This window comes from Pristis pectinata, chromosome 3, assembly GCF_009764475.1.
Source record: "Pristis pectinata isolate sPriPec2 chromosome 3, sPriPec2.1.pri, whole genome shotgun sequence".
Lineage (NCBI taxonomy): Eukaryota > Metazoa > Chordata > Chondrichthyes > Rhinopristiformes > Pristidae > Pristis > Pristis pectinata.
The window spans coordinates 100,386,278-100,403,862 of NC_067407.1; the positions used below are offsets into that span (position 1 = coordinate 100,386,278).

The window sequence follows — 17,585 nt, forward strand, 5'->3', positions numbered from 1 at the left end:
TGGATTGTGCATTAGCAGTTCATTTACTGATGTCGAGGCACTACAATTTTTTGATTGTCAAGAGTGGACTTTTGGTGATTGCACCAAAGATTGCTTCTTCCTTATATCTGCTGTTTAAGTAAAAAAGTCTCACATAACTGAGCAGTTCTTCACAAACAAAAAGACTTCAACTTTTTGCAATTCTTTTGCAGTAGAACATAGAACAGCAGGGAGAGTTCCCACACTGTGGGGGGGGGGGGGGGGGGATGGATGGAATTTTCCTTGTAGATTGAGCTCTTCACTCATGTGATGGGGAAACCAATGCAGATCTTGGAGAAGAACAAAATGGACTGAGGCTGGTCTAAGTCCAGAGTGTTTCTTTTTACTGTTACACTCACTATTAATGTTGCATGTAGGTTGACTGCTACCTTGGCATTGTTTGGAGTTCATAATCCTCCACAGTTTGATTAACTGTCACTGATGCAGCAATCTTTATCCTTTCTTCCTTTCCAAAAGCTCTCATGATATAGCGAAAACCTTAAAGGAGAAGAGCCTCTCTGAAGAAGTAACCTTACTCACTGTCTCGTGCATCATCACAGAGGTTAATACCCTAGTTGGGATAGATTGTGAGCTATTGAGGGTGCACAATGTGATTCATACATAGCATACAGAATTAACAGGAGGTTATAGTTCAGAATGTAGCTTGAAGCAGAACAATGCTAGGTCCCGGCTGTGGTGTGGTAATCAAGATTTCAGAGTCTACGTTACAAAAAGTGACTAAGATGTGACAGTAATGACAGGAAGAGATTCACTAGTCTAGGTAGCCTGTTGTCCACAAGTGCAGAGCCTTGTCATTGTAACATATGCACTTCCTACTCCACCTGAAAGTCAGCTAAAAAATCCATAACAATTGGGAGGAGGAGGGGAGTCAGAAGTTCTTTTCATACTCAGAGCTGATCAAAACCAGTCGAGGAGAACGCAGTGGCTCTGATTAATATTGTAAAGGCTCCACATGTTATATGTTGTGATCATCACTCCAGCTGGAGACGGGACTGACTCTCACTTCAAGGAATGGAGTATACCAGAGGAAACTGTGCAAAATGATAGCCTGTTCCACAGATTCCTCAGTCTGCACCAAGAGTTGTTGAGGTTAATGGGGAGTCATTACAGACATTACCACAACATAGCTGAACCTATTGAAGATTTCCGTTCCAAGTTGTGATGTTTTGCTAGTAGTATCAGCACTCTACAGTTCACTTCTGGGGATGCTGAAACAGGACCAACCCCCCTGGCAGCTGTGTCAACATTTTTGGAGACTTGAGCAAAGTTCAGCTTTCACTTGCAACTCCTCAGCATCTAGCAACTTGGAAAGGAAAACCATAAATGTGAATCTCAAGGCTTCTTGCTGCAAAAGGTGCCTTCCATGTCCCTTTCAGGATACCTCAAAACGCTTTGCACCCACAAAGCACTTTCACTGTTGTAATGTAATCTATATGGACTCTGACTTGTGATTAGCATACCACCACCCCAGTTGAGGCCACTGGGGCAGCTCTTAGCAAAATAATAGGCAAGCAGAGACTTCAGAGCTTTATAGGGTGATATCAGGTTAAATTAGTCTATAATACAAACCAGTGAATGAATTAATAATTATGAATTCATAACATTATGAATTAATAACATTCATAACTCAAAACCAAAGAGGGAAGGGGAGAATGTGAAGGAGAAAAAATGACAAGGATGAGGAAAATGGTGACAGAAAGAATGAAACAGAATTGCTGAAGAGACATGTCAGAAGTAGGGCAGCAGTTGGAGATGGTAATTTACTTCAACAGGGGGTGGTGGAGGGAGTCACTGGGCATTCATTTCTGCTTCAAGTAGTTGCAGAGGTCAGGGGAGGCAGCTGCAGTGAAGGAGCTGATATTACCCCTTCGGCAATAAAAGATGCAAAAATGTATGCCCATTCATGGGAAACCAAAGATCTAATGAGAGTGCAAAACCTAAAAAGGTACTGGAAAAATTAATGAGTGTAAAGCTGATAATCTCTCAAACCTGATGTCCTGAATTGTACAGGTATACAAGTAATTGCAAAAATGATGAACATATATATGTTGCAGATTCCCCAAATTCTAGTGTGGTCCCAGAGATTGGAAGGGAATAAATGTTACATGCCTATTCAGGAAAGGAAGGAATGAGAAAACAAGAAACTATCAGCCAGTTGGTCTTAAGTTTGTAGTAGGAAGCCTGCTGAAATATATCAGAAAAAACAAGGTAACTGGGAGACATGGAAAATCATGACAGGATTAGGAAGAGGCAATATAGTTTTATTAATGTTTAACTGGTACAACTAGCATGGTAGATAGTGGGGAACCAGTGGATATAGCATACCTGGATTTTCAAAAGATATTTGATATGGTTCCATTCAAGAGATTGTTAAACAAGGTTAAGCTTCGTGATTAGGGGTAATATTTTAGTTTGCATTGCATCTGTGGATAACAAACAAAAAATAAATTAAATAAATCATCAAATGAATCAACAATCAAAATTAGGTGATAACATTCCATTCATGTTTGTTGGACCTTGCTGCAAGTAATTTGTCTGTTCACAATATTGTCTACATTTCAAATTTAATTCACCAACTGTACAACAACTTAGGATGCTTGACAAATTGGGCAAGTGCAAATTCTTTTCCCTTCATACATTTGTGGAAATAGAGACTAAGTTTACAGTGCAGGAAATATGTTTTATTTGGAATAACTTTTAAGAAAATTGCCATTAACCTTCAGGTTAATACATAATTAGTTTTTTTCCTCTCAATTAGAATGTGATTAGTCTCAGGTGCTAAAATATTCCCACTTAAACAGCCTGAGCATCCACTGACAAGGCATGTGCATAACAATGTACAGAAAGATTTCCAGCATCAGTAATACTGTAGTCTCTTGAGGGTCATCATCATGAAGAAAACAAGAGTAGGAGAAGAAAACATTAGAAAACAGTATTCACTACAAATTTGGCCATTATTAATCAATACTTTGCATTATATTACTTTCCTTTCATTTTCTTTCTCTTTCACACAGTTGAAAACCATTCTTATTTATGCTGTCGCAGTTCAGATCATATTATTGATAAACAACCACACTGTCCTCAAAAGTATTTTCTCAACAAACCCCAAGTAATAGATATTAAAAAGAAGACTCACTTAGATGTTCCTTATATTGCCTCCAATTAAGATATAAAGTAAACTGAAGGCCTGAAACACCGGTCAAAAATCCAGCAATTCTACTTACACTTTATAACTTTGAGGAGGTATTTTTTATTTTCATTTATATGTTTAATTTTCATTGTTTTGAAATGTTGTGAATGTCAGACATTTGCAAACACTCAAGCTCTTTGGTATCCATGGCAGCTGGCTGTCAAAGATTTTCCAGTGGAATTTATGATTGAAAGACCTTGTGTTGTGCATGGTCTTCCTTATTAGGTCCGGGGTGGTTTGTATGAGAAAGTTGGTGCTGGGGAATTCTGTTAATGTAACAGCTGGTTAAGTGAGCAAGTGACCAACAAGCATAGGAGGTGAGCCTTCAGGAGAAATTCTGGGCCATTAGCTTTCTGAGAAACAATTAATATGGTCTGCCACACCTACACGAGGCTGATTGATGGATTTGTATAGCAAGCACCAAAAATGTAAAATGTCAAACATAGGCCTAGATTTTCCTGAGAAATGTTGGCTCCACCACCACCCCCTCCCCCCCCCCACCCCCCCAATATATCAAAAGTTTGGGACTCCCACATAAACACATAAGTCCTAAACACCCTGATAGATATTTCATATGGTCTTGCTAACTTCATTCTGCTTCCGGACTTACTGCAATAGCCCAGCACTAACAAGGAGGAACCAGGTTTTGGCAAAGAAACTCCATTCACTCCAATGGAGAGGAAGGACTATGAGGCATGTAAAAAGTAATTTACATTTCACTGAATCATAAAAATCATCAAAAACTTATATCATGAGCCTATTCAACCCAATGTGTCCGTGATAGTCGAATAAAGGTTACCCAAACTAATCCCACTTTCCAGCACTAGGCCCGTTGCCCTGCAGATCACAACTCTTTCAGTGCACATCCAGGAAGTTTTTAAATGTGAAGAGAGTTCCTACTTCAACCACATATTCAGGCAGTGAGTTCCTGACCACCCTCTGGATGAAAAGACCTTTCCTCATCTCCCCTCTAATCCTTTAAATCTTGCCTCCTAGTTTTTGAGCCCGATGCAAAAGGAAATAGGCCCTTTCTATTTACTCTAACCAGGCCTCTCATAACCTTATAAACCTCAATTAGGTCTCCCCTCAGCCACCTATGTTCCAAACAAAACAAACCCAACTTATCCCATTTTTTCTCATAGCTACAATTTTCCATTCCTGGCAACGTTCTCGTACATTTCTCCTGCACCCTCTCCAGTACAGTCTCAGCTATCCTGCAGTGTGTTAACTAGAAGCGTACACTATCTTAGCTGTGGTCTAACCGGCACTACATGCAGTTCTACTCCAACTTCCATTCTTTTACTTAATGACTTGGTTAATAATGAAATGCATCCTATATGGAAGGATAAATGTACTGAAATGCAGAGGAAAACATACATATAAATGAATCTACATTAGACAATAAAAAGATGCATATATTTAATGCTTTTCGCAACCTCAGGAAATCCCAAAGTGCTACTTTTGATGTGCAGTCACTGTTGTAATGTGGGGAACATGGCAGCAAGGTCCCACCTGCATCAATGGATGCTAACCAGATAACCTGATACTTACTGATATTAACTGAGGAATTAATTTTGGCAAGGGCAGTAAGGATGGCTCCTTAGTTCTTCATCAGAGCAGTGCTGCAGGATGTCGTGTACTTACTTACCATAGTAGCACAGCTTCAGTTTAAGATCTCCCCCAAGAGAAAGAACCACATCACTTCCTCAGTACTGCAATGGAGTGTCAGCCTAAAGCCCCTGCACTGGGACTTGAACCCACAACTTGCCATCTCAGAGCTAGCTGTGCCACCAAGGAGCCACAAATGACATGTTTTGATATCAGTCAACATCAGGACCAGAGCGTGGGCAACAGTGCGAACCAGATTAATTTTCTGGGTTTGTATTTTGTACTATCAATTTTGACTAGGATCAACAGTGACATTCCTGAAAGCATTTAATAGATCTAAATGAGATATTTCCTATCTTGGAACTTCTTCAGTCTGGTCAACAGACGGAGATTGGGGTCTCAGAACTTGTGATTTATATGTATTGTTACGGACTCAGTGAATGTCCCTTTAAGATAGAGAGAGTGTGTGTGTGTGTGGGGTGTGCTTACGTCGATAGAAGATAAAGGACGTAATGACTTTGTTGAAGAGGTCGGGAGAGGGAGAGGGAGAGGGAGAGGGAGAGGGAGAGGGAGAGGGAGAGGGAGAGGGAGAGGGAGAGGGAGAGGGAGAGGGAGAGGGAGAGGGAGAGGGAGAGGGAGAGGGAGAGGGAGAGGGAGAGGGAGAGGGAGAGGGAGAGGGAGAGGGAGAGGGAGAGGGAGAGGGAGAGGGAGAGGGAGAGGGGCCTGCTAGTTTTCTCTATCGATGGATGAGAAACTATAACTGTGTCTGCCACTGAAATCCATGTATGGAAGTTGGAAGTAATCCGGCGGAGTTCACTTTGTTGCTGACCTGTAGAAGGAAACAGGTATTTGTGTGTGGACGACCACGATTCGGATGCTTTTCGGGGTGAGGAAGTCACTATCGAGTAAACACTGGAGTGTCGCTTGGGTTCCATCGTGGAACATTTGGATTTCGTATTTACTCTCCCTATGTTTCTCTACATCTACGTCTTATCTTCAGACAACGGTGGTTGTTGAAGAAGCCCTTGCTCATGTTTCACCTTATGGCTTGCGGAACTGAACTTTAAGAACCATTCCAGAACTGGGAGTTTTGGACTTTGCCACACACACACACACACACACGAAGAGTTTAGTTTTGGGGTTAACGTTCGAGGTTTAACATTTTTGAATTCTAACATACTAACATTTTTACTTTTATTTTACGTATTATCATAAGTAGTGATTAATAAAATAGTTTTTAACTCTGAATCATGCTCAGTGTGTTTCTTTTGTTGCTGGTTCGTGACAAAATTGGAGGGGGCATCTGATGGAATTGAAGAGTGGGGCGTGCTTACATTTGGCCTCTATCTTTAACTGGGTTTGCTCTCGTTCAGCCTCTATCTTTGCCAGCTGCACCTGTGCCTCAGAAATTGCTATTTCACTGCCAGGAAACTGTTTTAACACTTCCTTCTCAAACACCTTCTTTTCCACATAATGGCCAGCTATCAGCCTCTGAATATCTGCCTTTCTCATAGACTGCTTTACTTCTGTAAGGTTTAGCCTTGTAGCAATCTTTATCAGATCATCCTTTTTCGCCACCTCCAATCCCTTTTGGGTTGGTGACTCCAAAAATGCCTTAATATCCATTGCTGCTGGTTTCCGCACACACAAGCCAATTAAAAAGAATTTATCAGACCTCCCTCAAAAATCTTTGGATTGAATCCCAAACAAATCTCGTCAATCTGGGGAACAATCCCAGACGACACTCGTTAATCTTTGGATTGGATCCCGGACGAGCGCCCAATTTTGTCACGAACCAGCAACAAAAGAAACACACTGAGCATGATTCAGAGTTAAAAACTATTTTATTAATCACTACTTATGATAATACGTAAAATAAAAGTAAAAATGTTAGTATGTTAGAATTCAAAAATGTTAAACCTCGAACGTTAACCCCAAAACTAAACTCTTCGTGTGTGTGTGTGTGTGTGTGGCAAAGTCCAAAACTCCCAGTTCCGGAATGGTTCTTAAAGTTCAGTTCCGCAAGCCATAAGGTGAAACATGAGCAAGGGCTTCTTCAACAACCACCGTTGTCTGAAGATAAGACGTAGATGTAGAGAAACATAGGGAGAGTAAATACGAAATCCAAATGTTCCACGATGGAACCCAAGCGACACTTCAGTGTTTACTCGGTAGTGACTTCCTCACCCCGAAAAGCATCCGAATCGTGGTCGTCCACACACAAATACCTGTTTCCTTCTACAGGTCAGCAACAAAGTGAACTCCGCCGGATTACTTCCAACTTCCATACATGGATTTCAGTGGCAGACACAGTTATAGTTTCTCATCCATCGATAGAGAAAACTAGCAGGCTGGTGTCTCTCTCCCTTCTCTCTCTCTCTCTCTCTCTCTCCTTCTTCTTCTTGACCTCTTCAACAAAGTCATTACGTCCTTTATCTTCTATCGACGTAAGCACACCCCACACACACAAATACACACACACTCTCTATCTTAAAGGGACATTCACTGAGTCCGTAACAGTATGGTCAATAAGATATTCTATGGGAATTTTAGGTGTAATCAATATTTGGCTGGCAAGTCTCTGAATGTTGTCAGCAATGTGGTCTGAAGGGAAGTTCCTGAGTGTGCTGAATGGATGTCTGAATATGTCAATGACCAGCTCTATGGGAAGGTTTTCAGTGCAGAGCTCAGAGAGGTTTCTAATTGCAATCTAAACTGAGAGTGCAATAGAAAATTTCATAGAATAACAGCCTAATCCCATTTTCCAACACTTGCTCCATAGCCCTGCAGGTCTTAGCTGTACAGGTACACATCCAAATACTTTTTTTTAAATGTGGTAAGACTTTTTCCCCACACTTCCCATTTATTGTATTATAACAATCCATTTTGGCTGTCCCTGTTTAAACTGTGCCTGTTGAAATATTGGCCCTCAGAAATTTTGTGCACCACTGAAGATAAACCTAACCAGCTTGTAGTTACTTGTTGTTCCATTGGTTAAAAAGGGAGAATAAAACATTAGAAGCTCTCCAATCCTCCTGCAGCAGTGCTTCTACAGCCTCTGATGACTGAAAAAAGTGAGGATGGAAGCCTCTCCAATTTCCTCCCTCACTTCTTTTCATAGCTTGAGATATATTTCATATAGTCCTGATGATCTATCCACTTTCATTTATACTAAACCCTTTAATGTTTGCTCTTTTACCATGCTTACCCCTTCCAATGTTTCATTCCTATCCTTCTTAATGACAACTTTGGCATTGCTCATTTCTATTATAAAGACAACTGCAATGCAGTCATTAAGAAACCAATCCACATCATCTGCCTCCTCACATTGATTATCTTACTCCTTCTTCAGTTCTTCACTTACACTTTATATTCATCTGTGAATGCTATTGCAGCACCAGTGACTCAGGTTCAATTCCTGCTGCTGTCTGTAAGGAGTTTGTACGTTCTCCCAGTGTCTGCGTGGGTTTCCTCCGGGTGCTCCGGTTTCCTCCCACATTCCAAGGATGTGCGGGTTAGGAAGTTGTGGGCACGCTATGTTGACGCCGGAAGCATGGCAACACTTGCGGGCTGCCCCAGAACATTCTATGCAAAGATGCATTTCACAGTGTATTTTGATGTACATGTGATGAATAAAAAAATCTTATATATACTTTCTTTGATTTTACCTGCCGGTATTTTGTTCATGTCCTTTTCTTGCTTTCCTAATTTCCCTTTCAATTTTATCTCTGTATTTTGCATATTCTTTCTGCGGGACTACATTCTCAATATCTAGAATGAGTTTCCTTTTTTGCCATATCCTATCTGCTGCAACCAGTCATCCAGCAGTAGATTCTATCCTTTATCTCTGTGTGAATATATTTACCTTGAACCTCATTGAATTCCACCCTTTGCTTCAATACTAATTTAGCTTCAAGTAGCTGGTTCCATCAAGTTCTGTTAAATCACTTCTCAGCGCAGCAGACCAGTCTAGAAGATTTACTCCTATTCTGCCATTCTTCTTGCCCATAGCAATGCCAAATTGAACTGAATTATGATCACTACCATAGAAGTGCTCTCCCACTGGTAAACCTTCCACTTACCCAGCCTCATTTCCTAAACCCAGACCCAGGACTGACTCAACATTTGTTGGGTTTGCTATATAGCAGCTAAAAAGGTTCTTTTATTCTTTTTTTGGGAATTCTGTGCCCTTCAGTTTATTTAAGCTTTTTTTATATATTTTTAAAAATATAAAATGCCTCAACTTAGAACAATGCTTACACAAGAGATCATGGATGCTGGAATCTGGAGCAACACACACACACACACACACACACACACACACACACACACACACACACACACACACACACACACACACACACACACACACACACAAAGTGCTGGAGGAACTCAGCAGGTTAGGCAGCACCTATGGAGGGAAATAAACAGTTGACGTATTGGGTCAAGACCCTTCATCAGGACTGGAAAGAAAGAGGGCAGAAGCCAAAATAAGAAGGTCAGGGGAGGGGGAGAAGCACAGGCTGGCAGGTGATAGGTGAGTCCAGACGAGAGGGGGAAGGTGGGGGAGGGGGCGATGAAGGGGAATGATGCAAGAAGCTGCGAGGTGAGAGGTGGAAGAGGCAAAGGGCTGAGGAAGAAGGAATCCGGTAGGAGGGGACAGTAGACCATAGAATAAAGGGAAGGAGGTGGGGAACAGGACGGAGGTAGTGGGCAGGTCATAAGGGTGGGGGAGGGCAAAGGGAAATGATGAGGGGGGCCACAGGAATGAGGGAAAACAAATGGGGGGAGAAATAGATGGGAGGGGTTACTGGAAGTGAGAGAAATTGATGTCGATGCCGTCAGAATGGAGACGACCAAGGTGGAATGTGAGATGTTGCTCCTCCAACCTGCATCTGGCCTCAATGTGGCAGTAGAGGCGGCTGTGGATAGACATGTCTATATGGGAATGGGAAGTGGAACTAAAGAGGCTGGCCACTGGGAGATCCTTGCTGTTGTGGTGATCTATAATGTTTACTTGCTTTTATCTGTCATATTTTCTTGGCAGTTTTCATGTGGCTAAACTGAGAGCATAGCTTCACTGGCTGCCTTTTTCAGCAAACTGAGTATGCTTCTGGCCCTGCCACTGCTCCACAGGGCTTCACTGCTGAAGATTGGGCTGGCTTCTGCAAGGAAGTTCTCACCAGGAGATATGCCCATGGCAAGTGTCAGCTTAGTGCATAGGTGAGTGGCTAGAAGGTTGGGGTCACCACTGCCACAAAATTCTGGGTTATGAAATTGTTTTTTTTCCTTTCCTGCTAAATACTTCCACAACTGAAATAGTATTTATCTTCCAGTGCTAACTCCAGAACATATTGTTATTTAGAATACCCTTCATTTACTGAAAAAGAAAATGGTCTGCATTCTAGATCTAGTATCGTGTAATAGGAAGGGGTTTTTAAAGGATCTGGGACAATGGGGTCTTTAAGGAACAAGTATCAAAATATGATAAAATTTTATGTAGAAATCGAAAGTGATTTAGTTCAATCTGAAATCAGGGCCTTATGTCTGAATAACACAAACTATGAAGGCACGAGGTATCACTTGGTTTTGGTGGATTGGGAAACTATCTTGTAAGATGTGACAATAAGTTGGCAATGGCTCATATTTCAATAATTTATATATAACTGAGAAGTGGTATGTGTCCCTTTGAGACACAAAACCAACAGGAAAAAATGGCCCAGGCATGGCTCTTGAGAAGCTATTGGATCAAAGAAAAAGGCTTAAGATGTTGCCAAAAAAAACACTGCATGAGAAAATGTCAGAATTCAGCAAAGAGGGAGTAAGCCATTGTTAAGGAAAGGAAACATATAAATGTGAGTAGTCCAGCAAGGAATATTAAAACAGACTTTAAGAAATTCTATTGATAAGAGGAAAATATTAGTTAAAATTAGTGTGGGCTCAACACAAGAGAGATTATACTGAGGAATAACAAAATTGTAGAGAAATTGAATAAACATCTTGCATTTGTTTTCAGAGAAGAAGACACCCAAACCTCCTGAATATAATGGATAACTATACGTCTAAATGTAGACGAGGAGCTTAAGCAAATTAAGATTAGTAAAAAATTAATACTGGAGAAGTTAATACTGGACTAAAAGCCAATAAATTCCCAGGACCTTATGAGCTGTATTGTGAAGGAGGTGGCTATGAAAATAATACATGCACTGCAGGTTATCTTCCAGAACTCCATGGACTCTAGAATGGCTTCCACAGACTGGAAGGGAGCAAATGCAACTGTATTATTTAGGAAAGGAAGAAAGGAAACAGTAATTATAGACTTGTTAGCTTAACTTCAATGGTAGACAAAATCCTGGAATCTATTATTAATGCAATGGTAACAATAGAAAGAACAGGCTTGGTGGATTTATGAAGGAAATTATGTTTCACAAATCTGTTGACTTTTTTTTGAAGTTGTAATTGACATAATAGATGTGGACAGTTCAGTTGATGTGGTGTATTTTGACCTTCCAGAAATCTTTGATAAGATGCCAGCCAAGCGATTATGAAAAAAAAATTAAAAAGTGCACACTATTGAGGTAATATCCTTGGATTCATTGAGGTTCGGTCAACAGCAGTAAAATGAGAGGAGGAATAAATATATCACATTCAGGTTTGACTGGGGTGGGGGGGGATGCTGCCACAAAAAATTGTTACTGGGACCCCACCTGTTCACAATCTATGTTGGATGAGGAGATCAAGTACGATATATTCAAATTTTCTGATCATACAAAGCTGACTGGCAGTGTGGGCTGTGAAAAGGATGCAAAGAAATTTCAGGGAGATTAAAACAACTTGTGACTGGGCAAGAATATGGCTGATAAAATATAGTGGCCAAGAACAAAAATGACAGTAAAATCTGGAAGGACACACAAGAAATCTCTTAGAAAAAGTGGAAAACCAAGATCATCCTCTGTGGTAGGAAAAAGATAAAGGTGGCATGCTTTTAAATGGCGAGAGTTTGAAAGGTGTTGGTTTTTAGGGGGATCTGAATATCCTTGTGCACAGGTCACTGAAAGTTAACATGCAGCTAGAGCAAGCAGTTAAGACGGCAAACAAAATGTTGTCCTTTGAGTATAAGAGTAGAGAAATCTTGATCCAATTATACAAGGCCCTGCTGAGGCCACAACTGGATACCATGCACAGATCTGGTCTCCCTCCCTAAGGAAGGATATATTTGCAATAAGGAAGTGCCATGCCAGCTTACCAGATCATTGCCTGGGTTAGTAGGCTTGTCATACAAGCAGAGATTAAGAAGATTGGTCTATACTCTTTAGAGTTAAGAAGAATGTGAGTCAGGCGTACAAAATTCTAACCAGGGCACAACAGGGAATGCAAGAATAAGGCTGGGTGTCTCAAATTGTTAAGAAGAAACCGCTTCACCTAGCAGATACTGGGTCTTTGAAATTCTCTATCCAAGTTGATGACGGTGCTTCAGTCACTAAGTATATCCAAGACGGAGATGGATATTTTCAGGTATTAAGGAGGTCAAGGGATACAGGGTCCATGCTGGAAAGTAGTACTGAGGTACAAGATCAGCCATGATCTTATTAAATGGAACGAGAGGCTGAATGGCCTACACTTGTTTCTATTTCTTAAGATTGTACTTGTTATCAGGGATGATCCTGAAGCCAAGAGATATGACCCTGAGAGGTGGGTGAAATGGGTGTGTCAGAAAATGCCCTGCCAAAAACCCCTATGGAAACCTTTGACAAGCAGTCCCCAATATAGCCATCATCAAGATTTCTCAGTGGCTTAGAATGCCCATAACTATGTTTAAAACCATAACTATAATCAACAATTTAATTATTAAAAAAATAATTAGAATATATAATTTATCTTTATTTACCTTTCTTCCACATAGCCCCACTTATACTAACAATGAAGTCTTCAAGCTGACTGACCATCTAATCACATTAAAAAAATATTAGAGAAAGCAAACCAAGAAGTAAAAAGCAAATATCATATCTGAAAGAATTACAATCTACACAGCTACAGAGGAAGTTAAGCAGTAACTATCAGTATGCCATTAACAATCACATCAAATGCAATAAAGTGCAATGTTTCTAGGGTTTTATTCCCTTCTAGCAAGAAGAGGTCACAAACAGCTGAAGTCCACATCAGAATACTGACTGATTAAGATTTCACTGGATAAGAGAATTCACTGGATAAAGTTACAAAACAGTTCTCCCTTCGTATGACATCACTGATGGTAACAACTGAATTTCCATGTTTCACCCCTTGTGCATATAAAAGTTACTCTCAATCTCAAAATTTAATGGTGACAATTGCAGACAGTTTTATTATATTTGTCCACATTACATCTGTCAGTTATTTCCCTATTCTAGGGTCCTATTTCTACCTTGGGGTTCATGAATAGAGTTGGCATTGATTACCAAGGAGAGCCGCCAATCAGAAGAACACAGGCATTTACATTAAAATGATGGACAATTGAATTGAATACAGCACTCCCAAACTGGTCCTTAGACTTATGACTGCAAAGTAATCACTGCATTGTACATCCAACTGTATAAGACCTGTTGTACAGATGATTCTAAATGCTTACAGCTAACACACAATCAAGGGGTGGGTTGCATATGAAAAATAAAATTAGCAGTGCATCAGGGTGGGACTGAGGTCTAAAATAAAACTTGACTGAATTTTTGGCTTAAAGTCATTATACAGAGAAATGCTATGTTGGCGACGGAAGTGTGGCAACACTTGCGGGCTGCCCCCAGAACACGACACAAAAAGATGTATTTCACTGTGTGTTTCGATGTACATGTGACTAATGAAGATATCTTATCCTAAAGAGCATTTAGAAACACAGAGGGGTAAAAGTTAAAAGACGAAATATCCCCTGACTATTTTTAGTTCCCTTCAACTATCTGAAAGTGACCAATTAAACCCAAGAACATTTCTTCATCTTTCCAGAGGGGTTAAAGAATGATGAGGAAAAGAAGTGTCCTTAAAATGAAATCTATTTCATTATATTCAAAGCTGTAAAAGAAATAATTGTTTATAAAATAAACCCTTTTATTAAAGTTGGCAGCAAAGTGAAATAAAACTCCCAAAGAGATAAAAAAAACATTTTCTAGCATTGTTTTAAATATATATTTGTAATGGCAATCAGTGAAATGTACTCAACATTTTAATCACCCATATAAATTAAAAATAATCCATAATACCCAAAAATAATCAAGATCAGTAAAACATTATCACAGTGATCAATAATAATGTGAAAGATTACAAATCACCCCGGTCTGTTTCCAAAACCGACATGCACAATGTTCGTCGCCAAGTCTGAGATGTTCTATTTATCTGATGCATAATTAATCTCACTTGTAAAAAGAGAATTTGAAAGCTTACGGAGAGACAATTCGGCATTCATTAATCACAATACGATCATCGTCGTCCTACCCAGCCGACATAATTGGGAGGGAAAACGGATTTGGTTTTATTGATTGTACAAGAGAACAGACTTGTTCCCTCCAGTAAACCCACCAATCTGACGAACACCTTCTCAATAACATGGGAAAAGCCAAAGTTCCTAAATGGTGTTGGAAGGAAGTTCACACATCTCACACAAAAGGTCCGCCGAAATAAGCAACCCACTGACTCAGAGTTTAGCAGCTTGAGAGGTTCTGCCCTAAAATGCTGACAGACTTGCTCTGTAAAAAAATGGGTGCGATAGTTTCATTTTTCAATGACCCAGATGTGATTGATTTAAATCGCACGATTTAGCCCCGTCCTGCACCCTGCAGGTTTCCCCCAAAAGGTTCAATTAATTTTCTAATCCTATGCAAATCGTTGTAACGAGAAAAATGTACTTATGAATTAAATGTGTAAGTTCATATCGAGTATAATTTATCAGATCCTGCAAATTAAAAACTTTCGATCTGCTTTATGATTAGACTTACCAATACCACCCTCGCCATCTGGGGACATTCATCACCCACTTACGCATCAGCAGTTTTTAAAGCTAATTCCCTGTTTTCGTCTGCAAACATGTAAACACTCCGCCATGATTTCTGTTTTTATTGCTGTCTGACGGAGTGGTTGTTGTGCAGCAGTGTGTGTGTGTGTGTGTGTGTGTGTGTGTGTGCGCGCAGCGATGAAGCGTGAGAATGACAAACTGCACGCTGCCTGGACTGTAAGTGAACATCCCCCAGAGACTTCCTACTGCACAGCATCCAGATGGGTCGGGATGAAAACATAACTTACAAGAAAATCCACAGCATTCGTGAATGTGTAGCGCGGCTATTACAGATTTAGTAAACATTAAATTTTAGCAAGACACAGTTACTTTTTTACTCATAATTTAATTTTCAACTAAAGAGGAACTGGAGGATCACATGGGAAACTAACGTTGGTAGGTTGGTGCTGAACCTCCCTATTTTCCTTCCAGGCCCGAGACGATTGAAGTCCAAATAGCACAAAGCCACACAGCCAAATTACAATGCCATTATAATGCATTATGACTATTATCAGTCCAAATGTCCAAGTTCTGCTGGGCTCTAACTGCTCCTTATTTAGTTAACTGTAGGAGAAGGCGGCTTCAAGTTTGCACGTTATGATCCAAATTAACCAAAGTGATCAAACTTAAAACTTTCCAATTGTCTGTTGACTTCCATTGGGATAGGGTGCCGTCCAACCTGTACAGGTCTTTAAGTATGGAGTACTTTGCAAATCTAAGGAATGACCACAGCAAACTGAGATCAGTTGCTGAGGGGTAAAACAAAAGAGGAAGATGTTTAAAGAAATCTTTTGTACGATGCAAAATCAATACATTATTCTAAAAACCAAAAGTTCTACTTGTGTAGTTAGGCAACCATGATCAACAAATAAGGTAGAATAAGTGTAAAATTAAAGGATGACCCAAATGCAAAGTAAGATGGAAAGTGGGAGCTCTGCAAAATACGACAAGTGGTCACGACAAGAAAGAATTAAGAACTGCAAGAGAATCAAAATTCTTGCAATGGATATGAAGGTTAACAGTAAACGTGTAAATATATATACAGAGCCCATATAGGGGAAATAGGAGTCCATTAAAGGCAAACACCAGTGACACAATGATTAACAATAGGGAAGTGACAGACATAATAAATGAGGACTTTACATCCATCATTATAGTACAGGAAGAGGGCAAAATCTCAGCAGCACAACGGAAGCTAAAAATAAATGAAGAGGAAGAACTTATTGGATTTCACATACATAGAAAAAATGGTAATGAAGTAAGTAATGAGACTTACACAAACAAAATTCCAGGATTGGACAGTTTCTAGTCCACTGTAAAAGTTAAGTAATTCTGAGTGCGTTAATAATAAGCTCTCAAAGCTCTCAGTTTGGAAAATTACAAATGCCCCTCGTCTTCTTTAAGAAAAGAAGAAAGAAACCAGGTGACTAAGGGCCTGGTAGTTTAACCTCAGTTATAGAGAGAATACTATCTGTCATTAGGACAAGAGAGACTGAGCACTTTGAGCTAAACAATGGGATTCAATGGGTTGTGAAGCTCAGGTCAAGTCTGATCAATTACCAACTTGATGGATAAGAGAATATCCATACATTCCGTCCATATTAAGCTCCAGAAGACACTTAACTATCTTCAGTCAAATGACTATTAGCAAAAGTAAATTAAATGGAATTGGAGGCAACTTTGTGGCACAAGCTGATAGTTGACGGAAAAGTAGGAGACAAAAGTTCATATAAAGAACAGCAGAATGATGAGCAAGATGTAATAAGTTGTATTCACATTTCTGTACTTGGGCCAGTTTCAATGTTGCTTATGAATAAAGGAATAAAGATATATTTAAGTTTGCAGTCAAAACTAAGGAGATACTGTAGGTAATGCAGATGAAGGAAGGAACTTGTAAAAGGAGATGAAGTGAGTCGGAAAACTATGGCAAGTTCAACATGGCAAACAATGAAGTGTACACTTTGGATCCAAAGTATATAACCAATTAAGAATTAAGAACAATGAATGACCAAAATGATTTAGGTTTTTATGTGTATACATCACTAACAGCTAGTGGACAGCCAAAATAAGCAGAAAGGGCCATTAGCTCAAGCATTATAGATTACAAAAAGGAGAAAGCTAGTTTTCTGTTTAAACAGCCTTGTTTTGATCCCATCAGGAGTTCTGCATTTAGCCAAAGCACAGCAACCCCTGAAAGACTTTAGAGGAAGTGAAGCATAAATACACAAAAATGATATTTGGGGTTAAAGTGTTATATGCGGACAGGTTGCATAAAGTTTGCTTGCATTAAATAGAGCATAAAAAATGATAGGTGATCTCATCGAACAGTTTTAAGTGAAAGGTTATGTTCTTACCATGAAGCTTATTTGGGTCACACTTGGAGTACAGTGCACAATTTTGGTTTCATTTTAAAAGAGATACGGAGGTACTGGTGAAGGTACAAGAAGGAAAAAAAAAATCACTTGAATACCAAAGTTGAGAGAAAATACTTAAGTAAGCCCAAACAGGCTAGATTCTTTTCTCTAGATCATTAAGATTATGAAAGGTTTGATTGGTGCTGAGAGGAGTGTGCAAGCATGGTCCAGAATTAGAGGTCATACGTATAAAACAATCTACTATAAATCCACTGGAGAAAACAGGAGAGAGGTCTTAAGGCAAAGTACCATCAGAATGTGGAATGAATACTCGTGTTGTTGGGGTAAATGGCAGGGAGGGATGCAAGGGCAAACTGGA

General features: G+C 39.8%; 1 long non-coding RNA gene across 1 annotated transcript in view; it reads right to left on the reverse strand.

Moving 5' to 3' along the window:
• Window positions 1-14,807, reverse strand: part of LOC127568656 (uncharacterized) — a 52,404-nt gene extending 37,597 nt beyond the window's left edge. Inside the window, exons 1-2 of the long non-coding RNA XR_007956048.1 lie at window positions 14,797-14,807; window positions 2,365-2,462 (exon numbers count right to left, since the gene is read on the reverse strand). This is a non-coding gene — a long non-coding RNA (uncharacterized LOC127568656). The remainder of the gene's footprint in view (window positions 1-2,364; window positions 2,463-14,796) is intronic.
• Window positions 14,808-17,585: the final 2,778 nt, after the last annotated feature.